This window comes from Gekko japonicus, unplaced genomic scaffold (assembly GCF_001447785.1).
Source record: "Gekko japonicus isolate JY-2015 unplaced genomic scaffold, Gekko_japonicus_V1.1 scaffold723, whole genome shotgun sequence".
NCBI lineage: Eukaryota > Metazoa > Chordata > Lepidosauria > Squamata > Gekkonidae > Gekko > Gekko japonicus.
This window is the reverse complement of record NW_015165850.1, coordinates 635,367-661,959: the sequence shown is the minus strand read 5'-3', so window position 1 is coordinate 661,959 and position 26,593 is coordinate 635,367. Positions and strand designations below refer to the sequence as shown.

Here is a 26,593-nt window from a genome sequence, read left to right as displayed (position 1 = left end):
AGTCATTCTAGAATTCCAACTCATTTTGAGAAATAGCTTCACTTATAAATCCTTCCTGTTGTAGCTTTGGAGGACAGTGTGCTTTGCAAAAAGCTGTTCCACAGCATCAGGAGCAACTTTTACTGACTGTATTCCTTATACTGTCCAAATGTTTCCCATATTATCATCACTGTTGAAATACAGCACCATGAGTAAATTAAAAACTAACCAGATAGAAAATATTTGAAAAAAAGGAAGAACATGGGGATATGGGCTGAAATGGCCAGAGGGTTACGTTTGCAAAACTGGAGGAATATAATTGAGATGTGGTATCTGGATTAAGGCAAACAAAGATCAAACTGGAACTCTTCTGAGAAAATGCTTTACCTCTGCTGTTTATATTCCAGAAGTATAAACTGGATGGCTCATGAATAAAATTCCAGCTATTGCGGCAGAAAAATTTGAGTTGCCCATGGCAAAAGCCTCCCTTTTCACCACCAGCCCCATAAGTCCTCTGCCTAACCATAGCAAAAGTCATTCTGCTTCAGTTAACATATTCTATTTTGTAGATATGCAAGGGAGAAGCTGGTCACAATAGTAAAGTCAAAAACTTTGCATACAGAAGATTCCAGGTTCAATCCTTGCTACCTCCTCTTGAAGGGTGTTAGGTAACAGGAGTTGGGAAAGCTCTCATTTCTGTAAGACCCTGAAGAGATCCTGTCAATCCAAGTAGGCAGTGCTAAACTAGAGGAATCAGTAACTGGACTCAGAACTAAGCAGCTTCATACATGTTCTTAAAATCTCCCAGTTAACATTTTCTCTGTTTGTGATTTTAGGTAGACTCCCCCCCACACCTTAATTTCTGCCCTTCAAGTCAACATGTAAGAAGCCGTTTTATTAGTATAGTCTTAGAAAACTCTAGCTTGCGCAGCTTCACACAACAGTTTGAAAAATACATTTCAGAAGAAGGCATTTGTTTTCTCTGGTGAAGACAAGACAGCCATATATTCAGGAACTGCTTTGCCTGTCGTCTGAAACATTTAGCAGGATTTTTAAACACTGTAAAAACTGACCTTAGCATGATCCTGTAAACTAGAGACAAGAATCAGTAGGAGGATGACAGAAACCATATCTGTTTCAAACTGAAGTACAGAAACAGGGATCACAGATCTTCTGTCCTTCGCATCTGATGATAAAAAAGAGCAAGAATCAGCAAAAGTGATCTAGACATGTACGTGCTAGGCATAAACAAATAAGAGAAATGTTTCAGTACAAACTCAGTACATACTAAAGGCATGTTTGTACTGAGTTGCTCATCATAAAATTTTTACTGATTACAGATAGCCAAGTCTGCATGTACTAAACAACTCAGGGTGTTTTTTAGCCTGAAGTCTATCAGTTATACACTGCAAACACTAAAATGGAATTTCGCATGCATTCAGAATCAAAACTTTTTAAGTTTTGTATTTTGATTTTAGGAAAGTTCAAAGGCCCTGCTTTAACTATCCATCAATCACATCTTTAACACAACCTGCCTCTAAAGACCCCAGAAAGGCATACAAGATTTTCTCTCCTCCACTAAATCATAATACACAAACACATGAAACTGCCTTATATTGAGGGAGATGGTTGGTATTGTCTATTCAGACTGGCAGTGGCTCTCCAGTGTCTCAGGTCGAGGTTTTTCATACCGCCTGATCCTTTCAACTGGAGATGCCAGAGACTGTACTTGGGTTCTTCCATACACAAAGCAGATGCTCTACCACTGAGCAACAGCCCCTCTCCTGACATAGGGTTACCAGGTCCTTCCTCGTCGTCAGCAGGGGACTTCAGGGGACGTTCCTGGAGGGGGGCATGAAAATCCCCAATGTGATGACATCACACAGAAGTTACATCATCACATTGGTGACCAGCGCACCGCACGCTGTAACTCCAAGCAGCGAATTTGCCATTGGAGTTCACACCCCCACCACCGTTATTACAAACAGGATTCAAAAGGACCCTTTGAATGCTGTTTGCAAGAAGCGGGGCCCATGTGCACCAGAACTCCAAGATGTGGGGGGACCCTTTAAATGCTATTTGCAAGAAGTGGGGGGGGGGCACACGCACCTGAACTCCAGCAGTGAGTTTGCTGCTGGAGTTCAGGCATGCGGCCAGTGGCCACCCTTTTCCCTCCCTCCTGCAAGATTTAAAGGGCCCTCCAGCTGATCTGCATGCCAGGTGCTCCCACCAATCAGCTGGAGGGCCCTTTAAATCTCACAGGAGGGAAGAGAGAGGGGTGGCCATTGGTGGTCACTCTTGGGGGTGGGGCTTCCCCTGCTGGCCTGCAACAGGCAGGAACCCGCAAAATCGGGGGATTCCCCACCCCCACCTGGGGACTGGCATACCTATCTTAACAACAGTCCTATGAAGGCTGTATGTCAGACAGACTGATTGGCCCAAGGTTACCAAGTGAGCTTTGTTACTCTTGAACTGAGCCCCAGTCTCCCCAATCTAACCATTGTACCATACTAATCATTATACCACCCTGACCTGGATAGCCCAGGTTAGGTCAGTCTCGTCAGATTTCAGAAGCTAAGCTAGGGCAGCCCTGACCAGTATTTGGATGGGAAACCACTAAGGAATACCAGGGTCATGATGCAGAGGCAGGCAATGGCAAACCACCTCTGAATGTCTCTCGCCTTCAAAACTCTATGGGGTCGTCAGCTGTGACTTGACGGCACTTTCCAACAACCACCATTATACCTATAACGAAAATGAATTCTAAAGACTAACAGATTTACTGTGGCATAAGATTTTGTGACAATAGCCTATGTATAAGTTACCTTAAACAGTAACAATTGGTAACACATTGCTACCAATACAAATACTCATCAAAATCCCAGATCCACTGTCAAAGCAAGAATTCACTCAAAAATCAAGATACCTAAATCACATTTTTAAAAACAGCAATTCTGGCATTAAAGATTTAGATTCTACAGAGAAATATAGTAACGCAGACCCACATAGGTGCCCATAAATTCCAGGTCCTTTGTTGTTGTTCAGTCGCACAGTCGAGTCCGACTCTTCGCGACCCCATGGACCAGATCACGCCAGGCCTTCCTGTCTTCCGCCGTCCTCTGAAGTTTGCTCAATTTCATGTTCGTTGCATCTATGACACTATCTAACCATCTCATCCTTTGCAGTCCCCTTCTTCTTTGACCTTCAATCTTTTCCAGCATCAGGGTCTTCTCCAGTGACTGCTCCCTTCTCATTTGGTGGCCAAAGTATTTGAGCTTCAGTTTCATTATCTGGCCTTCCAGGGAACAGTCAGGGTTGATTTCTTTGAGGATTGACTGATTTGATCTTCTTGCAGTCCAAGGGACTCTCAAGAGTCCTCTCCAGCACCATAGTTCAAAAGAATCTATTCTTCGGCGCTCGGCCTTCCTTATAGTCCAACTCTCGCAGCCGTACATGACTACTGGGAATACCACTGCTTGTTCCTTATATTTGTAACCCTTATAGTCTTAGCTGGTTGCCAAAGAATTGCGGATGCACCATTCAAAATCTGACCACACTTAAACAAATCACATTTACTGAAAGGTGGAGAAAACAATAGGTCTTCAAATTGGGAGTTTTAAACAAAACAGTGTGAATAAAAATTATAATGAGAAGTCCCAAACTTAGGGATAAAAGAAAAGAGGGCAGTATTTCTATGCCCAAGCCCACCATGCAGGTGAAAACACGTGACACATTTTTAAATAATAAAAGGCTTATATATTGATTAAGGCCACAGAGCCTTAATCCTACTTTGTGATGAATAAACTTAAGGAGGGATCATAGGTCTGAATGCATGAAGAACCTTTAAGTACCCACTAAGCAGCTTCCTTATCCATCTATCGAAATTTTAGGGATGCCAACCTTCAGGTGGAACCTGGGGAGCCCCTGAAATTACAGCTCCTCTCCAGACTACAGAGATCAGTTCCCCTGGAGAAAATGAATGCTTTGGAAGGTGGACTCTATGGCATTGTACCCCATTGCGGTCCCTGTTCTCCGCAGGCTCCACCCCCAAATCTCCAGGAGAACTGGAAACCCTTCCACACCAGCCCTCCCGAAGGCCAGGGGGGACCTGGCAACCGTATTTTTATCTCACCTTTCCTCCAAGGAGCTCAGAATAAACATGGCTTCCATTTCATCCATTTTATAATCTCAATAATCCTGTGAGGCAATATAAACTGAGAGAGATGGATTGTCTGGCTGAAGTGTTATGTCTGAATGAAAACTTAAACCCAGCCAAATTAGCCACCACTACATTGGTTGTCAGCTGTTATACAACCTTCTTCAAAACTTCAAGCACACCAGTAACTATTCACCAGAAGTCTGATACCATGCACTATGTAAAGGCACATGCCAACTTCTATTCTAAAAGATATGTTTGTGCAAAACTAGAATTTGTGCCCATGTGTCAGTTATAGAATTTCTGGAAAAAAGTCACAGCTTAACATTTTTAGTTTCAAGGTCTCTTTTTAAGATTTCTTTTAATATACAACAAATCTGTTAATCTCAAAGTTACCACAGCATATTTTGTTTTATTGTTAGAGCTATTTTAGTACAATATATCCCCAAGGGAAAAAGCCAGCAAATATCCTGGCCAATTTTACAGTTTATATACAATGGCACAGCTGTGTCAGGGAATGCTGTTAAATTCACAAATGAGATTCCATACTGAGAGGTTCTGGAGATCAAGAAGAAGGAGAAGAAGAAGAGATTGGATTTATGCCCCGCCCTTCACTACCCAAAAGAGTCTCAGAGCGGCTTACAAACTCCTTTCCCTTCCCCTCCCTACAACAGACACCCTGCTGTGGAGTAGGTGGGGCTGAGAGAGCTCTGACAGAAACTGCTCTTTTTCAAGAACAGCTGTGCCAGAACTCTGGCTTGCCCAAAGTCATCCAGCAGGTACAAGTGGAGGAGTGGGGAATCAAACCCGGTTCTCCCAGATTAGAGTCCGTGCACTTAACCACTACACCAAACTGGCTAAAGCAGGGTTAGCTTTTCTCATTTTGTCACTTCAAGGGGTGGGACCATGGTACAGGAGGAGGCATAGGCCACCACTCATGCCAAGTGGCAGCAGCATGTGTGGGGGCACCACTTCCTATGTACCCCCACTGGCTCCAAGGCAGGCTGATGAAGATCTCTGTGCAGTTTGGAGCTGAGGTGGCAATGGCATAAGTGGAGAAACAGCATGGCTCCAAGGGGCTGTGGAAGGTCCCTATACCCCCCGGATCTCAATTTCATATGCTACGGCCTCAGATTAGTCTCTTAATGACAAGCCACTGAAAGTCATTTTCCTACCTTTCATGTGGGAGGCTCTTCCCTTCCCACTTATGGAGGCTGAAGAGAACAGGATACAGTCTGAAGTGAACGCACATCTGCTGGATTAGTTAACCAAAAAATGGGTAGAAGTCGTGATGGTGAACAGGAAAGGAAGGGTGGTGATAATTCTTATTCAATAGTGCACAGAGACTAGCATCAGGCAGAAGTGCTAAATCCTGTCACTCATGATTCATATTTAGTGGCAAGATATTGGCAAGAGGACATATCCTAAAATGGCTACCACCACTGGATAAAGAAAGAGATAAAAGCTTTGTTACCCAGCACCTGATTATCCAGATAACTGGCAATGCCCAGAAGACAAACTCCTCCACCTCAGCAACCATATCCCTGTATCTTTGGGTACGTGCATGCCCCACTACCACCTCTCCGGCTGATTAGCTTGATGCCTCTGGCCACCACTGGGCTTCTGGCCGCTAGCCCAGCCAACTCATGTCATTTTTGGGTGCCTCCACCCCCCTCACCTGCTGTGAACTGTCAGGACCCAGTTCTTAAAGCAGGCTCCTAGGCAACTGACCTATTGGTTTGCCTGCTATGTAGGATGGCTTCATGGTTTAGAGGAAAGGTCCTATCAAGTATGTGACCTTTTGTCATGGTGTTCTCAACGGGATGGAGTCTGGTCACCACAGATTCCTCTGAGTAAAGGCATACGTTTCAGTGACCGGTCCATCTGATTAACCAACAACCCCCATTCCCCATAAGTGTCAGATAATGAAGCTTCTACTGTATTTCCCCAAGGTAGTAGCTATACCATGCCAGTTGTCTAGTAGAATACACAACTGCTACTGAAATGAGACAGCTCCTCCAAGTAAAGTTTACCGGCCATCCCTATAGACATGGTATGCAATCTGTCCTTACAGAGAAGTATATGTTCATAGAGTTTATCTCAGACAAGCCTCATGTGTACTAACCTCATTATAAACGTAAGACTAAAGTTTTGGAGGGGTAGATAATGCCACACATATGACAGTGAGCTCATATGGACAAAATAAAAATATTCCCTATTACAAAATATATGGGGAAACCAAGCATAAATAAAATGTTCCTTGTACAACGAATAATTTATACTATTTCCTACAGCTTCAGTATTTCTGTAGAGAACATCCTGTACCCGCAACGGCTATTTAGCTGTCAGAAAGACATCCTTTATTCCAGGAAGTGTCAAATGTTATAGCCTGATAGAATTGTCAGACTAATTCCTTTACCCCAGTGCTTGTACTCTCTCCGGCGGAGAGGTGGAGCAGATATTGCTGGATAATTCAGACAACCTCTGATGTAATAAAGGCAATCACTTTGGTTCTGTACCAAATAAGAAGCAGGGATTTTTCACTCAACCTCAAGCATAAAGCGTCAATTCTAGTGGGTGTACAAAAGACCCAACAGTTGATTCCGAAGTCTGCCACCTGCTGGGTTATTAGACTCGTCAGTCACAGACTTAGATGAATCAGCACAACCAGGACAAAAATGATTCATCAAAGAGCATCAATGCAAAAAAAAAATTGTGCTTAATTATGGCCTAGGACATATATTTCTATCCTGACTATTACATATGTACTTGCTTCTGGGGGTGGTAGAGGGTGCCTCTTAGATCTTATTTCATATGTGCTCTGAAGCAGAAGGCTGAATATTTGTTAAAAGTTCTATTTGACAAAAAAACCCTCCAGTTTTGCAATTATTCCAAAGAGGCAGAAAATTTATTTCTAGACCTTAAGAATTGTTGCCAATTTCCTCTTATTATTAACAGAGGTTAGATTTTGTAATGATAACTTTACACTGTAAATATGGTCATATCCTGAGGGGAGGGGGCTTGGCAGATATGCTATGCCTTAAAGTTACGATAAAACTTATTTGGCCATCTATTTGGCAATTTGCTGAACAGGAACACAAAGACAAAAACCGAGTCATGAGGTGGTAGGCTATAGAGACATGAGTGGCATAGAAGAGGGCTCGTACCATGGACTGGGGATGCAGTAAAGCCCAGGATAAGAAGAGCAGATGGCTGACTGTCCCAATTTCAGCTGGGGGCAGCCTCAGTTTTTAGAAACCAGTTCCAGAGAAGCCCACCCTCAAGCCACCACAATTTAAGCAATCGCTGTGATTTTAACTTTTTTGCATGCACTATGCTTGCCTAACAGTGCAAGAGTGAACAGTTACACCCTTCCGAGTCTTTTGAAGTCAATGCGCTTAGAAAGGTATAACTCTGATCAGGGTTGCATTGTCAGTCAAATAAACCCAGAACAGTCAACTAAACCCAGAACAACTTTCTTCCACAGCTGTATATATGCACACCTCTTTATTTTGATGCATTGTAGTTATGGAGATGCTTCACACTATACTTGTTAATCCCATAAGAGTATAAATTATCTCTTAGATTAAAAAAAAAAAACACTACAAGAAAATTGATTCTTTTAAACGCATTTGCTGTATGTCTGTCCGTCCGTCCCCTCCCCCCCACTTTCTTTCCAACACGGATTTGGTGTCAAATAAATGCAAATCAAATACTTTTACGATTGGTTTACTCCTTCTCTCAATTTACTAAAAGCTACCCAGCTTTTCCCATGAACAGTTGTAATGCAAATGCAACCAGAACTTGTTCTATTTCTTTCCCTCCAATTACCCATTTATGCATTTTCCATGATCTAGCAAATACTAATATTTTTGATTTCTCAAAATTCAAATGTAATTTGTTGATTGAGGGGGAAAAGAAGACATCTATTCAAAAAGTGTTTAAGGCCAATTCTGGAGCAAGGCAAGAACAGGGAAAACAGGCCAGGAAAAGTTGGCTTATAACAGGAAGGGGGAGAAGTTGTTTAGAACAAAAACAACAGAGCCTGTGAAAACCTGATGGAAGGTAGGAGGAAAATAAGGACTGGATTCTTCCTAGAGGACAAACAAACAAATTCATTCTCTGGTTGTAGTTTGCTGGTGACCTCATAGCTTAATGTCCAAAGAGAAGTGCCATCACTTGGTAAGCATTGCTTCTTAATTTTGCATGTGGAGAGTAGGGAGGCTGCAGTTGTTCAGTGGTGACTAGAAAACACCCTGTATATGCTCAGAGGCATTTAATTAACAGTTATTTCTGCTTAAGAATTCTCTGACATGAAAACATAAACAGTACATTCCAGGGTCAGAATTATACCCTTCTAAATCTATTGAAGTCAATGGGTTTACAAGGTGGTAACTGTTCAGGATTACATAGTAATGATCTAGGTCTCAGTAGTCCTCAATTGTGAAATGGAACTAATGTCATATAAATAGTATAAATTCAGTACAGTATATGTTTTTGTGTATTATATATGTATTTAATGTGCCTCACTGCTTTTACTATTTGGAGCCATCTGCTTGCAAGCAGTTTTAGCTCTTGCTTTCTGCTCACAGCACTTTTGAGTCTGAATTGCCTTGTTCAGTTCTGTTCATGCACAGAAGTGTCTGTATTTTCATCCTCACTATGGTGGAGGATACAAAACAGCATAGTGTATGACAGTTCCCCATAAAACAATTAAATTGTGTGTAGACTGATGCCTGCATAAGAAGAGAAGCAACGGCACTTCTGTGTGTGTGGGAAACTGGGCCCTGTAGGTAGGCCTCTTTGAGGTCTATGAATATCAAAAAGTCCCCTGCTATAATCACCTCTGCAATTTACTTTAGTGTCTCCATTTTGAATTTTTTTGTATGCAACAAATTTATTGGAACAAGGGGACTGTAAGAAGAGCTTATGTGGGCGGGCAGGGGAGACTACTTGATGACATAACCTTGCCTGATGGTGTGTTGCATCTAGGCATCGGATGTTGATACAGTCCATTTCTGCCAGAAGGGTTGAACTCTGCCCCACTGGTGGAGGCCTGGTGTCAGGAGCGCTGTGGATGAGGGGTTTTTTACCCAAGTTTTGGCCCTGGGTGGGCTGAGAGTTGGACCTGAAGGAAGACTTTGGTTTGGACAAGGTCAGTCTTTTATAGTCTGTAAGGAATCTGGGAAGAATCCTGTGGCTGCCCATCCTCTTTCTTGGAGAAAAGAAAAGATGACCTAAAAAGGAACTACCCGTCAGAAAAAAAGGCTAAAAGGTAACTGGAGCTCCTCCGAGTCCTGCTCATGTGAAGAAGGCAGGAAAAGAACTGGAGAAGGAGGTACTCCTCTCCTCACGGGTGGGAATAAAGTGACCTAATACCCTGCCTCCAGGAATTGTGGGAGAAGGAGTACTCAAATGTCAGGAGGTGTTTCAATCCATCCTGAGCCAGACAGTTCTAGAAGACCTTGGACCATCTTAGAGGGGGGGGGAGTTATAAAAGTGGGGAATTAGCAGGGCTCTAGTCGGGGGGGAGCTCTCAGGTACGGAGCTCCGGAAGAGAACCTCTAGGGGGCGGGGCGGTCACGTGGTGAAGCCCCGCCCCCTTCTTTACCCCGCCCTCTGCTTCGATCCTCATTCCGTTTGGGAATGAGGATGAAGCAGGAGGGTAAGTAGCCGGGCCTTCTGACACACTTCCGGTGATGTCAGGGGGTGTGGCCTTCTGTCACTTCCGGTGATGTCAGGGGGCGTGGCATATGCAAATAAGTTATGCTAATGAGTTATGCTAATGAGCTCCGGCAGCTCTTTTTCTACAACAAGACCCCTGGGAATTAGTTTTTGAGCTACCCAACTCTGAAAATTTTCTCTCATCACTCAGTAGTTTACAGATCAAGGCTGCGGCAAAACTGTTGATCTAGTCTCACATGGCATTCTCCTAAGGAAACAAACCCCACTTGAGGAATAATTACAATAATACGATTTGAAAAGCTGTAGTCCAACAATAATGGACTAACAGATCCGCCCCAAATTGTAAACATCTATCAAAGGAGTTATTTTAAGAGCCTGTGCTTAAGTGCACTTCTCCAACCTGCACATTTGCCAGGTTGCAGATGTTATAAAACTTGAATGAACTGCAGGCACAGGTTAAATATTCAAAAATGTTCTACATAAGCTGTGAAATGAAATTCAGCGAGGACAAATGGAAAAAATAACACAGGAAAGAAAAACAAAATCAAAAACCATACAAGTCGTGGAGGGGGGTCAAAGGGATTACCAGCTAGGTAACAGCATTTCCAAAAGGGATTTAGGGTTTATAGTGAATAACGAGCGGAACATTAGTCAACAATGTGTTGCTGTAGCACAAAAATGCAAATTAAGCAGCTTTACAAATATCTACCTATTTACCTACTTCATTCTGTTTGTACAATCTGCCAAGAAGGTTTGTCAACTATGATCTATTTGCATTTCAGCTCTGTATTGCAGAGGGGAGAGGGCTGGTTTCAATGAGTATGGAAGGGCAGTGAGTGTGCTGAGCCAAGTCAGGGCACTCCAGGTCACGGCAAAATAATATGCTGAAAGACAAAGGGTCAAATCCAAAATATTTTTCTTCAGATTTTGATCTAGAGAAATTACTTAAGGGAGGGGTCATAGTTCAGTTGCAAAGCATCTACTTTGCTAGAAGAAGGTACTGGGTTCAACTCAAGCACCTCTAGGTGTTTTTTGTTTGTTTTTTGTTTAAATCATGCTATAGGCCATATGAAAGACCTCTGCCCACCACTCTGATGAGCTGCTCCTGGTTATAGACAATATTGGCCTTGATAGACCCAATGGTGGATTTGGCATAAGTCATGTTCAGGAGCACTGAATATAGGGATTTCCTTCACAGTGGAGATGATCCCTATGGCTAAAATATCCTATTTTAGTGCAATCAGATTCCTTTACTTCAGAAGTCTGGTAACATAATACTGCATTCTGGGAACATAAGTGACAGTCTGTAAACAGATATCTGTATAAGAACCAATTCCTACTGTGTGATTTTTGTATTAGTAGTTTCTTGCAAGTGCCATGAAATTAACAAATACATGCTGTTGGGGGGGGGGGGGGGGGACCAACTGCATTGGAATTACCTTGATCTAACACTGCTGTGCAGAAGACAATCTCTCTACGTTCAAGCCCAGCAGGAAGGAAACCCAAAATTGTTTTCAGCAGAGAAGTGTGAAGTGAACCTAGGATAATTCATAGTGGCAGTTTCCTATTTCTATTATGTAAACTGCAAGGCTAAAATATTTTTTTTCATCTAGTGCACTGTCTCCTCCGCACAGTATGAAAGTGGCACACTAACTTATAAATCTTCATCTGGTGCAAGAAAATCAGTGGTGTAATGATTAGAGTGTCATACAAGGATCAGGGAGACCCAGGTTCAAACCCCCATTCTGTCTTGGACGCTTGCTGGGCGACCTTGGGCCAGTCATGCACACTCAGCCTAACCTGACAGGGTTGTTGCCAGAATAAAAGGGAGGCAAAGAGAATTATGGAAGTCACTTTGAGTCCCCATAGGGGAGAAAGGAGGAGTATAAACAAAGTAAAGAAATAAATAAAACGGTTAACAACGCATGCAAGACTATTAAATTATGTTCTTCCAACCTAGACTGACAACCTAAATTATAAACTGCTGTATTTTAGGTAAATTCAGTCCAGCAGGAGGCAGGCTAAATGAAACAGAAAGAATGCACCTGAGGTGAGAGGAGAGATAAACGTGTGATTTATAAACAGGTAAAAGGGAAAGAAAGAGGGGAACAAAAACTTAACCCCAAAAATGAATTAAGAACCTGAAAGGTTAAATGGACACAAATTAGGGGGCCTAATGTTGCTGTTGTTGTTGGAACTGTCGGCTGCGTTCGTCATGGTCGACCATCAGCTACTGATCCACTAACAGCATTTCCAAAAGGGATTTAGGGTTTATAGTGAATAACGAGCGGAACATTAGTCAACAATGTGTTGCTGTAGCACAAAAATGCAAATTAAGCAGCTTTACAAATATCTACCTATTTACCTACTTCATTCTGTTTGTACAATCTGCCAAGAAGGTTTGTCAACTATGATCTATTTGCATTTCAGCTCTGTATTGCAGAGGGGAGAGGGCTGGTTTCAATGAGTATGGAAGGGCAGTGAGTGTGCTGAGCCAAGTCAGGGCACTCCAGGTCACGGCAAAATAATATGCTGAAAGACAAAGGGTCAAATCCAAAATATTTTTCTTCAGATTTTGATCTAGAGAAATTACTTAAGGGAGGGGTCATAGTTCAGTTGCAAAGCATCTACTTTGCTAGAAGAAGGTACTGGGTTCAACTCAAGCACCTCTAGGTGTTTTTTGTTTGTTTTTTGTTTAAATCATGCTATAGGCCATATGAAAGACCTCTGCCCACCACTCTGATGAGCTGCTCCTGGTTATAGACAATATTGGCCTTGATAGACCCAATGGTGGATTTGGCATAAGTCATGTTCAGGAGCACTGAATATAGGGATTTCCTTCACAGTGGAGATGATCCCTATGGCTAAAATATCCTATTTTAGTGCAATCAGATTCCTTTACTTCAGAAGTCTGGTAACATAATACTGCATTCTGGGAACATAAGTGACAGTCTGTAAACAGATATCTGTATAAGAACCAATTCCTACTGTGTGGTTTTTGTATTAGTAGTTTCTTGCAAGTGCCATGAAATTAACAAATACATGCTGTTTACTGGGCGGGGGGGGGGGACCAACTGCATTGGAATTACCTTGATCTAACACTGCTGTGCAGAAGACAATCTCTCTACGTTCAAGCCCAGCAGGAAGGAAACCCAAAATTGTTTTCAGCAGAGAAGTGTGAAGTGAACCTAGGATAATTCACAGTGGCAGTTTCCTATTTCTATTATGTAAACTGCAAGGCTAAAATAATTTTTTTCATCTAGTGCACTGTCTCCTCCGCACAGTATGAAAGTGGCACCCTAACTTATAAATCTTCATCTGGCGCAAGAAAATCAGTGGTGCAATGATTAGAGTGTCATACAAGGATCAGGGAGACCCAGGTTCAAACCCCCATTCTGTCTTGGACGCTTGCTGGGCGACCTTGGGCCAGTCATGCACACTCAGCCTAACCTGACAGGGTTGTTGCCAGAATAAAAGGGAGGCAAAGAGAATGATGGAAGCCACTTTGAATCCCCATAGGGGAGAAAGGAGGAGTATAAACAAAGTAAAGAAATAAATAAAACGGTTAACAACGCATGCAAGACTATTAAATTATGTTCTTCCAACCTAGACTGACAACCTAAATTATAAACTGCTGTATTTTAGGTATAGTCCAGTGGCCCAGATACAAGATGCCTGTGGATACCAGTACAAATCCAACATCCAACTGCAGCTGGTATTGGTTTTTGCCTGGTGCATTAAATTTTGCCTGGTGCATTAAATTTAAAGGCCCTATCCTCCCCTTACCACCTACAGCCTGTACCTGCCGCACAAATAAGTTGAACTAACTGAGCTGGTGAGAATTCTATCAAGATTGTATTGCCACCTAAGTAGTACTGCTAACTTGACACCTCTGCTCTCTCACTTTATTAGACCAGCATTTTAGCATTTTAGGATTTTTTAAATGAAATGCTGTTATTTTATGATTACACTGTTGTGACTGGTTTTAAGTGTATTTAGATTAATTTTATGTAAGCCGCCCTGAGCTGCCCTGAATAAATAAATAAATAATGTTAAAATCAATAAATATACAACATAAATATTACAAATTATCAAAAATACATGTATTTATTACAAATTAGTTTAAATACAATTATAGGGCCGAATATAGCCTCAACAAGTACAAATCGTACAATATGCACAATAGGGACCTTATGTGACCCTAAAACAGACGTGTTTCGGCCTACCAGCCTTCCTCAGTAATCAAGCATAAATGTTTCACATAAGCTCAATTATTGCATTACTAATATTAATCAATATAGGACCAAGTAAAAATTATGTTGTGACAAGAAAGGGGACCTGCAAAAATCGCGGGGGGGAGGAGCGGGGGAGCTCCACACAGAGCAGGGGAGGAGGAAGAAGCAGGTAAGCTTCCCCCCGATCCCGTCGGTTCCCCCGTCTTCTCTCTTCCCCCAGTCTCTCTCTCTTCCCCCAGTCTCTCCCTCTCCCCCCGTTCTCTCTCTTCCCCCCCAGTCTCTCTCTCTCTTTCCCCTGGGGAAGCACTGAAGCGAGGTAGGTCGCAGAGCGTTCCCTGCGCATGCGCAGGGAACGCTCTTTTAGTTTTGGGGGGATTTAAATATCCCCCCGATAGGTTTTTAAAGTTTTTAAATTTTTGTGCACACCTGGGGACTGCCCCAAATGTGCACAGAAATCTCCCTGCCCCCCAGGTGCCCCCGATGCGCGGATTTAGATATCCGCACGCAGGGGGCGCCTTTCGCTATTAGTATAAGGATAAATATTAGTGACACAAGGCAAGGATGTTCTATATAAGCCTCATGTGGCATTGCCTTGTGTCGACAATCAGATACATATAACCAAAATGGTATTTCAATTGTGTACTCTCCTATTTCGGTCCAGGAGATTCAACTCCAAAAGCAAATATGGAGCCAGGAAGGAGGATCAGTGAAGGAATGACAAAACAGAGTGTCATACAAGGATCTTCACCCGCTGGTAAATGACGAATCTCCCAGGAGAGGGAATTCCATAGTTTTGATGCCATGACTGAGAAGGCCCTTTCTCCAGTTGCCAGCCATCTAGTCTCAGATGATGGGAGTACCTGAAGCATATGGTCAGAACGGTTTCATATGTGACAGAGCTCTGATGGTCTGCCACTGACTGACCCCCCATCGCTGTCCCGCCGCAGCCACTGACCTACAGCTCCTGTTGAGCACTGGCCTTGAGGCTCCTGTCAGGTAAGGTATGGAGGGAGGAAGAGAAGGGTTTGAGAGGAAGGTGGACAGAAGGCCTCAGACTGTGGGGTTGTTTAGGGAGGTTGCTTCACCTGCCCTTTCCCCCCTGGACCTGGTTTATCTCCCTGGTGTACAGGCTCCTTCTCTCTCTCTGGCATACATCCTTTTGCAATCCTGGCCATCCTCCTCATTGGCCACCTCCTTCCTTCCTTTTATTCCCCCACTCATGCTCTGCCTTCTCCCCATGAGCCATGCCCCCACCTAAAGCAGGAGATGCTGAGCTGGCCCCACCTCCTGGATGCCTGCCGCATCCCCTGCCAGTTCCCCACCAGCCTCCCTTCACAGCCCACCCCTCTGGGCACCCAACAGGCCCATCTCAGCAGACCTGGGGTCTGCCGCCACTGATCAGCCTTCGCAGAGGGGGCTGCTGACACTCCAGCCCTTCCTGGGTCCCTCCAAAGGCCCCACCGTGGCCGAGCACGGGTGCGCCCCAAGGCCCCACTGCCCCGTGTCTGCAGCTCAGGCCAAGTCTGAAAAAAGCCCAGGAACCATGCACGCCTGCACTCCAGCTTGCACCATTCTGAGTCACTGCACTAATGCAATATTCTTGGTATCGGTGCAGCACTATGACCTTTGCTTCTCATGGGAACAAAAGCTCTTGCATACTATGCTTCACACAGCAAAGCAAGATGGTTACTAAGAATTCTGGATAAGCAATTCTTTAAAATCTGTAAACAACACAGGGGAATTACCAGGTATGATCATGGCAATCACATTCAGGACACTTGTTTCCTAGATTAACTCTTACATTCTTGCCCAGATAAAAACATTCAGTCTACTGATTTTTAATCCCCCAACAACCAGTTCAGAAGTCAGTGCTTTCTACAAGGCAGCACTGCGTTGCTGCAGTTGCCACCCTGAACTATGTACTACAGTTATTGTTTCATGTTTGAAACTCCATGAGCAGTTCCTCCCAGAATATCTCAGGATCAAAGGCAAAGAAACTATTCCTAACTGCGAATCTAGGTCCGCATGCCCTATGGCTGCCATTTCTAGGGCGGAGGGGGAAATCCCCATGATAAATACATGATAAGCTGCTTCCTTTGATATTCATGGTTGTTTCAGTAGCTGCTCATGAGATAGCATGAAGGTCTACTGTTCAAACAGGAAAAATAGTCAAGCCCGCAGGTACATTTCAAGCAGCTCTTTTGTACTATGCTCCCGTATTCCTATTGACTGTATGCCTTTTCCTAAAAAAACCAAAACAGATGCATACAGTCTAAAATACTTTTAAGATTTAAAGAAGATAAGAATTCATACCTTGCTACTTATATTTTAGGGTGGTCTGGAGATTATTCCTTCAAAGTCAGCGCAGAGACTCCAGCTGATATAGAATGCTATAGCTCCACAATTATTAAGAGCTAGGTATGTGCATATTATCCCCATTCTGCAGTCACTCCATAGGCTTCCCATCAGTTACCAGGTTCAATTCAACTTACTGACTATGACATAAAAAGCCCTTCATGGCCTTGGAACCTCATGTCTGCAGGACCAGCTCTCCCCCATGCTCTTTGCTCAGCACCTTCTGCAGATACCACCTAGCAAACAACTACCCATACACATTAGGGTTGCCAGGTGCATACCTTGTGCCAGCCGGAGGATTTGGGGGGTGTTCCAGGGATGCCGGCAATGCGATAACACCACTTCCAGAAGTGACGTCACTGCATCAGTAATATCGGGGGTGATGCTCTACTTTTTGGGCAAAACTCCGCAGTAGTGATGCTCTACTTTTTGGGCAAAACTCCACAGTAAAAATGACTACAAATCATAGAATTTTGCCCCAAAAGTAGAGTATTGCCCACAACACCACCGACACGATGATGTCACTTCCGGAAGTGACATCAATTGTGTCAACTGCCATCGCACCTGGGACTGGCAAGCCTAATATACATACATTCTCTGTTGTGGCCCCCACCTTATGGAATGATCTGCCTGATGAGATCAAGAAGGCTGCTACTCCCTTGGCATTTTGAAAACTATGCAAAACTGAATTATGTAGGAGATAATTATATGAAGCTTATATTGGCTATCAAAAAAGACTTAGAAAACTGGAAACATTTACAATTGTCTTTTATGGGAAGAATAGCTACAGTAAAGATGAATGTGCTACCAAGTCTTATTTTTTTATTCCAAACAATACCAATTTTGAAAAACCAACAGTATTTTAAAGAACTAGATAAGTTGGTAAGACAATTTATCTGGAAAGGGGAAAAAACTATAATTAAATTGAAAGTTTTACAAGATTCAAAGGAAAGAGGAGGTTTTGTGTTACCAAACTGGCAGTTGTACTATAAAGCAGCAGCCATGATGTGGATGAAAAAATGGATTATATTGGAGAATTCAAGATTATTTAAAATTAGAAGGACATGATTTAAAATTAGGATGGCACGCATTTGTCTGGTATGGGAAAAGTTACAACCATAAATACTTCAAACAACATATGATAAGAACAGCATTACTAAAGATATGGGAAGAGATTCAAAAGATGTGCTATACTAAAATATCAAGATGGGTTTCACCACTAGAAGCCTTTATAAATCCCATGACATTCACAAAGGAGCAACTAGGGAGATATGATGACCTGCTAGATAATCACAATAAGCTACTATACCCAAGACACTCTTAAAAAGAAAAATATACATTTGAACTGGTGGGAGAGGGCACAGTTGGATTCTAGATATGTAAAAGATAAAGTTGCTGGGTTTTATGACTCATACAGTGAGCTGGATAAAATCTTGATCAGTATAGAAGGAAAAGATATAAAGAGATTTTATACTTTGTTATTAGAGATGAAAATGCAAGATGAAGTGGTAAAAGAATCAATGATTAAGTGGGCGCAAAACTTAGGTCATAATATACAACTTGAGCAATGGCCTAAGGTGTGGAAAACCAACATGAAATTTACAAAAGCTATCTCATTTAAAGAAAATATTTACAAAATGTTTTATAGATGGCATATGACCCCTTAAAATTTAGCTAAATGGTATCTAAATATGTCAAGCTTATGTTGGAAATGTAAACAAAAAACTGGCTCTTTTTTTATATCTGGGTGGTCATGTGATGTTGTTAAAAATATTGGATATGGATACATGAGATAGTACTAAAAATACTTGACACAAATGTACTATTCATACCAGAATTGTTTTTGTTTTTATTAAATATTGTACCACAGAATTACAAAAAAACAGAAGTATACTTGATTATACATGTAATAACAACAGCCAGGATATTGTATGCTAAATACTGGGGAAAAGAAGAAATTCCAACAAAAGAAGAAATGATACATAAATTATTTGAAACAGCAGAAATGGACAATTTAATTTTGCAATTACAAGATAAAAAAGAAGCAATATTTGAGAAAATCTGGTCAAGATTATACAAATGGATAGAAATTTACCTTGGAGAACTGATAATGTGATTATAATCGAAGAACTGCTCTAACATTGTATATAAACAGAATTAGGTGTAAAAGAAAACGGATTTACTATACTATGGAAATTTAAGCAGAGACAAGAGTATATGCTCTAGTGTTTGTCTCATGTCTTATTGTTTGTCTTATGTTGTTTATTTCTCAATTTCTCTTTGAAACTAATAAAATTTTCTTTAAAAAATTATGTAGGAGAGCATTTTTACAAAGGTAACAGAGTTTTATTATAATCCAGTGGGTCAGGAAGAATTCTCTTTAAAAAATGAACAAGACTATGGACTATACTACTGTGTACAGTACTTATCACTGTGCATAGTACATACTATCTGTTGCTGTATGTATTATCTTATGTAATTTCTGCATTGTTTAATATGCCATGATAATACTTATGCTTTGTTTCAGTCTTCTTTACAGATTTTTACTTGGTTTTAATTTCTGCATTGCTTATTGGATGTCCCTTCTTATTGACTGCATTGACTTACAATATAATCTGCCTTGAGACTCAAAAAGAAAGCAGGATTATAAATAATTTAAATAAATATTTGCTTTTGAGCCAGGGACACTAGAGGCTGTTGCAAGAGTAGTAGACACATGTTTGACTGATTTCTGCCCGTTACTTTCCACACACTTTTTGCTTGAAACTTCTTTCTCTTCTCTAATATCTGTTTAATTATTTAGAAAATGTATATGCTGCCTCTTCAGGGAACAGCTTACAAAGGAAAACATGACAAAGCAACAGCATCTGTTTGTCCCACAGATATCAAAGGTTGCACTGAGAAATACTTACCTTCATATACACACCATGAATTGTAATCCTATTGATGGCAGCCAAGCAGAAGTTAAAATCAAAGAGAAGGCTGCACCAAGGAAAGGTCAAACACTGTTTTGTGTCATTTTTGGTTGGTCAGTAAATGCTACTAGCAAGGCTGCTCTTCAAGGAAACAGATTCAGGTGGGGTGGCCATGTTGGTCTGAAGCAGGGGTCATTTCCTGCAGGAGCGCACAGGAGCGGAGCTCCAGCAGTAAAGAGCCCAGGGGGCCGGCACATGCAACAAGCCCCACCCCCTGCTCCCAGCAGCCCTCAGTCAGAGCAAGAAGCAGCCAGGTAAGTTGCAGAGCTCACCCCGGCCCCCTGGTCCAAAACAGTCCAGTGGCACCTTTAAGACCAGGTTTTATTCAGGTACAAGCTCTCCCTCCTCTGCCAGGACAGATCTGCACGTTCCCCGCCCCCAAATAGCTAGCAATCCAAAACAGTCCAGTGAAGCCTGAGCAGTGGGTGTTGCCGTCTGACACACTGCCGGTTATGTCAGGGGGTGTGGCATATGCAAATAAGTTATACTAATGAGCTCCTGCACCTCTTTTTCTACGAAATGACCCCTGGTCTGAAGCAGCTGAACAAAGTTTGAGTCCAGTGGCACCTTTAAGACCAACAAAGGTTTATTCAAGATGTGAGCTTTCACGTGCTCATACCTTGAATAAAACTTTGTTTTCTAAAACTTCAAGGAAACAGTTATTTTTCTATGCACTATGAGTAATACAAAAACAAGAGACTAGAATCAAGATATGATATCAAGACTACATTAAAAATATTGATTTTCAGTCACTTCCTACCTTTTGGAAATGAGATAGCCCAAAGAAGTCTTTCTTTTTCTCAAGCTACTATTAGTCAACATGACTTCTTTTAATTACAGTTTAACTTCAGAACAGATTAGCTAAAAGCTTATACTGTGCTAGAGCTATTATCTACTCACTTTATTTATAAATATCTAGCTTTGATTGATATAGGAATGTATCTTTATCAGTCCTGCTGTTTTTGAAGCATTTAATGCATTTGATACTTTTCATCTCAATTTGGAGCTCTCTTCCCAGGTACAAAAGATGAAATGAGCACCCAGATCTATTCCCATCCAGCATAGCTCTACTATTTGTTTCAACAGAGAGGATCATCTTACATATATAACTTTAGGTGGGGCTGATAACCTCCACTGAAATGAACATGGACCCCCATACACAAACTAGGGACTGGAAAAGCATAAAAATCTGTACTGATTTGTATCAAGCTCAACATTATATAATTCTTCTTAGCCAAAAGATGTATAGAGCTTGTGTAGGTTGCACAAAAGAAAGAAAGAACAAGGTACAACTCTAAGAACTTGAGTCTTCTTTGGAATTTATGTTTAAAATATCACTATCCTTGAACAAATAATGAGTCATGGATCTCTTAAACAGTGAAGACAAAACAACCTTCATTTAAGAAAAAGTAATTCTAAAAGGAAAGAAGTACAGTGGTTGGCTATAACACTCCACATTATACTGACATAATGTACATTCTTATTCTGTCCTTAAGATTCTCCAAAGTTGAATAGAAGGGTGGAATTTAAGTAGATACACTGCAATCTACCAGTAGACAATTGGTCCACTTTCACATGACCTCTCCAGCCTGGCTCGTTTTTGGGATTCTGAAAAGATATGATGCAGTAGACAGATTTAGGTCTGATCCAGGAATGTATTTCTTACATTCTTTAGCATGAATGTATACTTGAGATTACTACACATAGGTTATTTCATTATTTAGTTTTAAAATTTATACCCTACCTCACCAGCAAATGCTCTTGAGGCAACTTCCAACCAAATATAGCAATTAATACACCATAAACTGCAACAGACCAATTTACGCTAAAAGCAGCAATCATCAAAATGTTTAAAAATAATAATTTGTACCCATACATGCCAAGAACAGCTGATAAAACCACAAGGCAACAATGAAATGATGCCAAGAAGTTATCCATATTAGAATCAGACATCAAGGGCAAAGGTGTGTGTGTGAAAAAGAAAAAAAGAATAATTTATTTTGAATTTTTAAGGAAATACAGAATTTAAAAAGGAAATGGGGGAAATGCTTAAAATATAATTACAAAAACACAATATAAAGGGCAATTTTACAGATATTAAGGACATTCCTTGATCATAATACATACATATATTTACATAGTGTATTCATTTTTGGGCACCACAATTTAAGAAGGATATAGACAAGCTTGAACATGTCCAGAGGAGGGCAGCAAAGATGGCTAGGGGTCTGGAGACCAAGTCCTATGAGGAAAAGTTGAGTTGGGTATTATTTAGCCTGGAGAGGAAACAACTGAGAGGTGATATGATAACCATCTTCAAGTACTTGAAGGGCTGTCATATAGAGGATGGCACAGAGTTGTTTTCTGTTGCTCCAGAAGGTGACAGCTAGAGCGCTTCCTCAGTGGAACAGGCTTCCTTGGGAGGTGGTGGGCATTCCTTCTTCAGAGGTTTTCAGACAGAGGCAAGATGGCCACCTGATAGCAATGCTGATTGTGTGAACTTAGGCAGATTATGAGAGGGAGGGCAGGAAGGGTTGCATCAGTGCTTAGTTCTTGTGGCCCTTTCTTACATGCACAGGGAAATGCTGATCATCCCTTTGGGGTCAGGAAGCAATTTTTCTCCAGGCCAATATGGCTGGAGATCCTGGATATATTTTTGTCATCTTCTGGGTGTGAAACAGCAGTCACTGGAGGGGGAGGTATTTGTGAATTTCCTGCATTGTGCAGGGGTAGGACTAGATGACCCTGGAGGTCCCTTCCATGATTCTATGATTCTATATACATACAAACATACATATCTATATCTATATCGCATAATAGCTTAAATAATATATGGCATGATATATATGCTATAATGACTTATATATGGCATAATAGCTTAAATAATCAGTATAACAACCGATATATTCTACCATTTTCTCATCATAACAATGACTGAGCCAAGCCAGAAGACGTTTACACCGTGCAGTGACAGCGTGTGCAATTAAATGAATATATGTTGTCTTCCCTATCCCCTATGAACATTGTTAGTCCCCTGTCTAAAATGTATAACTGTACATCGCTTTGAGCCCACTGGGGAAAGCGATTAATAAATTGAAAGTATTATTATAAATTGAAAGTATATAAAAATAATGCCCTTAATATTTCATATTAAAACTATTGTATAGTATTATCATATAATGTTAAACCATTCAAATGTATCACTACAAAGACTGGTTATAATAATCATAGAAAACTTGCCAGTTATTTTCAAATTCATCAGTCTTTGATTCAAGTAGTTTGTCAGTTTTGCCATAACTGCATATTCTTGCATCTTGTCTATCCAATTCTCAAGAGTTCGGCAACCCTTGATTTTCCACTTAGCAGCGAATACTATTCTTGCTGAAGTTAACATATCTAAACAATGTGTGCATTGTTCTTTCTGCAATCACTGGTAGAATTCCTAGTAGCATTGTGTTTGGTAACATTGCAAATTTAATATTCAATTTTTAAAAATTTCTATATGCATTTCTGTCCAGTATTTGCTAGTTTTTTTGCAAGGCCACCATGTATGGTAAAAGGTACCATCTATCTCTTTACACTTCCAACACGATAAGTTTTAAAAACCAAAACTAAAATGACCACTGTCTAGGAGAGAGGTGGGAAACCCAAAACCCAAAAACAGAAGGTGGGAAACCCAAACTAACAGTAATTGAAAGTGGGTGGATTTTTCTACTAAAGATCAAGCTCAGGACCCGAAACACTAAAAAGGCAATTCTATAACCAAGGCACAGCAATAAAGAGAGCATCTTAGGTACGCACCCTGAATGATGCTGATTAACTTAATTTCTAGCCTGCATTTCTCACTGAGACTCAAGGCAAATTAGAAAATATGAAAAGCAATTTAATCATACAGCAAAGACCTCCAGTAAACAATGCAGTGGGACCAGGCTTATAGAAAATAGCACAAACAAAAAAGTATCTAGGGAAACAAAAACTGTTTGAGGCATGACATAACATAATGAAGAAAGACAGAGGTCACTGTAGTAAAAAGGGAGGTAATACTGAAATAAACATTGCAATAGACTACAATATAGAAGCAATTTCCTGAACCATCTATATATATAAAAGAAAGTCCCCTCACCGTAAAATCAACGCCCAGGCCAAACCGCTAGACCTAGAGACACCAAATTCGGGGAGAGCGCTCCTACCGTGGCGTAGGTGCTCGCTAAAAAGGGATTTTTAGAAATTCGATCCCTAAGTGGGACAAAAGGGGGGAAATGTGCTCCCCCCAATGATTCCTAATGCAGCTGCCAGGCAGCTGCCTCTCTGCACCCCCCACTCTCTGATTGGTCAGCTGCAGAACTCAGTGTTCTGAGGTTTAAAAAGCCAACAGTTACAGAATTCTGCAGACAGCTAATGACAGTTGAGGAAATCAGGAGAGGCCAACAAGCACCTGTGAGGTAAAGCAAAGCTGCTGGCCCAGCCTCTCTGATGGCTTCCAACACACTTCCCCCACCTCCTACACCTAACAGGCGGTTGTCTGTCAGGTGCAGCCCCACTTCCACAGTGGCTTCTAATACTCCTCCCCCTCCTACACTGGACAGGCAGCTGCCTGTCAGGTGTAGGAGAGGAGGTGGGATGCCTTCCAACCCACTCCCCCCACCTCCTACATCTAACAGGAGGTTGTCTGTCAGGTGCAGCCCCACCTCCACAGTGGTTTCTAATATTCTTCCCCCCTCCCCCTCCTACACTGGACAGGCAGCTGCCTGTCAGGTGTAGGAGAGGAGGTGCGATGCTTACAGCTGCCGGGGAGGTTTGCTCAGCAGGATTGCCTTAGCACTGCTGCTGGCCCAGCCTCCCCAATGCCTTTAAATACAATCCCCCCTCAACACCAGACAGGCTGGTGTCTGTCAGGTATAGGAGCAGGACCAGGGTATGAATGTTTATGGGGAGATAGTAAAGGACATTTCTAGGAGCCATTTCGATGCATGCCTCCCTCATGAACCTGAAGAAATGTCCACCACATCACCACTCCCTCACACCAACTCCCCCTCACACCTCTCAGCTCTTACTGCCCCCAAGAAAGCTCGTGGCAAACTTCGAGCTAGATACATCAACGCTAGAAGGAGGAGGCAACTTAGAAATGCGGCCAAGACATTTGCACATAGTACTCCTGCAGTGCACTGAGCTGCACAGACCAAGTACCAGCAAGATCACCCTGAGGTGCTCAGAACAACACAGTCTCCATATGAGCAAAACAATCCAGGAACACAAGTAGAGAGACCATCACTATCGTGGAAGGTAGCAGGAGCTGACTTAACAGACGACTGCTTCTTAAATGGACAGTTCTATGTGGCCTGCTCCAGAGTGAGTTCATCAAGCAGCCTGGTGATCCTAGCACCTGTGGTCTAGAGAGAGGTCCTTCAGTAGAGAGGGGAAAAGTACGTATGTCTCACTTCATTTCTTACACTACAGTCTTCTCGGTTAAAATTCCTACAACAAATGTCACATTTCAAATTTCACATCATCGGTATTATAACTGGATTTACAAAACTTAAATACCGTAGCGAAGCACGGGTAGCAGGCTAGTTCCATTATAAAACGGTTCTAATACCTTTATAAAAATGTCCTGAACATTTCTGGTTTGCACATTTTGTGAAATCATAGAACTGTGAGAGCCTTACTGATAGAGAGGCCATTTCCCCACTTATAAAGGTAGGCCTCCATGTAGTTGGGATCTCTCTTCTGCCTATGGTCTTCTGAGAGGCAGAAGAAAAAGCCCAAGCCAGAAAGGTATTTATTTAAAACTGCTTTATGCTGCCTTTCCAAACAATGTGTGACATCACATCTTCACAAAAGCTGTCTTGGAAAATCGAGTTTTTGGGGTTGGCTGGAGCATCAACTGACATGCTTACATCACATCTGCTGTTTAGGGCAGATATCACATTATATGTTGCCCGATGTCATTTCCAGCCTAGACCTTGCTCAGAAAACTCCGGGAGATGCCAGCTGATGGGATGGCATCCCTACGTTTTGACTGCCTCAGTAATCATAAAGTGGATAACAGTGGCAATTATGACCAACCTGATCCAGATGGAAGGGTGAAACTGAACAGTATTAGCATCTTATCAGAATACTGATGGCACTTTATTCCAGATCTACAGATGACCCCTGGAAATGTCTACAGAAACAGTAGTACCTAAGTCATTGTGGATGCACACAATTTAATTTGCAAAGTCATGACAAGCTACTGAATGTTTCAGGTTTACATACAGGGGCTGTCTATATCCTGATAGCCAAGAGTCCCCTCTGCGTATGGATACTTATTTCTGCAGCTCAGGGGGCCATGGAGGGTAAACAGATCTTTCAGCCTACTTGGGACATTCCTCAGGTTTGCAGAAAAATTTGACATGTTGAAAAAATATACGGGGGATACTTAAATCCCCCCAAAGTAAAAGAGTGTTCCCTGCACATGTCCAGAGAACACACTCACCACTGGGAACTGTGGTGGAATTAGGAAATGGCTGGGGATGCGGAGATAATTTTCTCATATGGCTGCAGACGATATACGAAACACAATACGCTAAAGTGATAGTCAACGGAGAACTTACAAATAGTATACAAATTCAAAAAGGAACAAGACAGGGTTGCCCATTATCACCTTTATTATTTATTTTTGTACTAGAAACACTAACAGATAGAATTAGGGAAAATAATTATATAAGTGGATTGAAAGTAGGAAAGGAAACATTTAAACTGCAGGCTTTTGCAGACGATTTAATATTCATAACAGAAAACCCTGAGTATTCCTTGCCACATCTAATAGAGGAAATACAAGGATATGGTAAAGTAGCCTGGCTGAAAATAAACTTTCACAAAACAAAAATAATAACTAAAAATTGCGAGGAAAGTTTAAAACAAAAGATCAAGAACGCCACAAAAATGGAAGTAGTTGAGAAAGTAAAGTATTTAGGAATTTGGTTAACTAACAATACGTCCACATTATTTGAAGATAACTACATGAAACTCTTAAAAGAAATAAAGGGAGATCTAACACGTTGGAGAAGACTACAACTATCATTATTAGGTCGGATAGCAACCATTAAGATGAACATATTGCCAAAAATTTTATTCTTAGCGCAAAATTTACCAATACTAAAATCATATAAATACTTCAATGAATTAAATAAAATAGTGGGGAAATTCATTTGGGAGTCAAAAAAACC

At 41.6% G+C, this 26,593-nt stretch overlaps 1 protein-coding gene across 1 annotated transcript in view; it reads right to left on the bottom strand.

Annotated features, from left to right (window-relative positions):
- LOC107110331 (thyroid hormone receptor beta) overlaps positions 1-26,593 on the bottom strand; it is a 241,136-nt gene that overhangs the window by 167,981 nt on the left and 46,562 nt on the right. Inside the window, exon 2 of the mRNA XM_015411104.1 lies at positions 1,053-1,165. The gene's annotated coding sequence lies outside the window, so the exon portion shown is untranslated. The remainder of the gene's footprint in view (positions 1-1,052; positions 1,166-26,593) is intronic.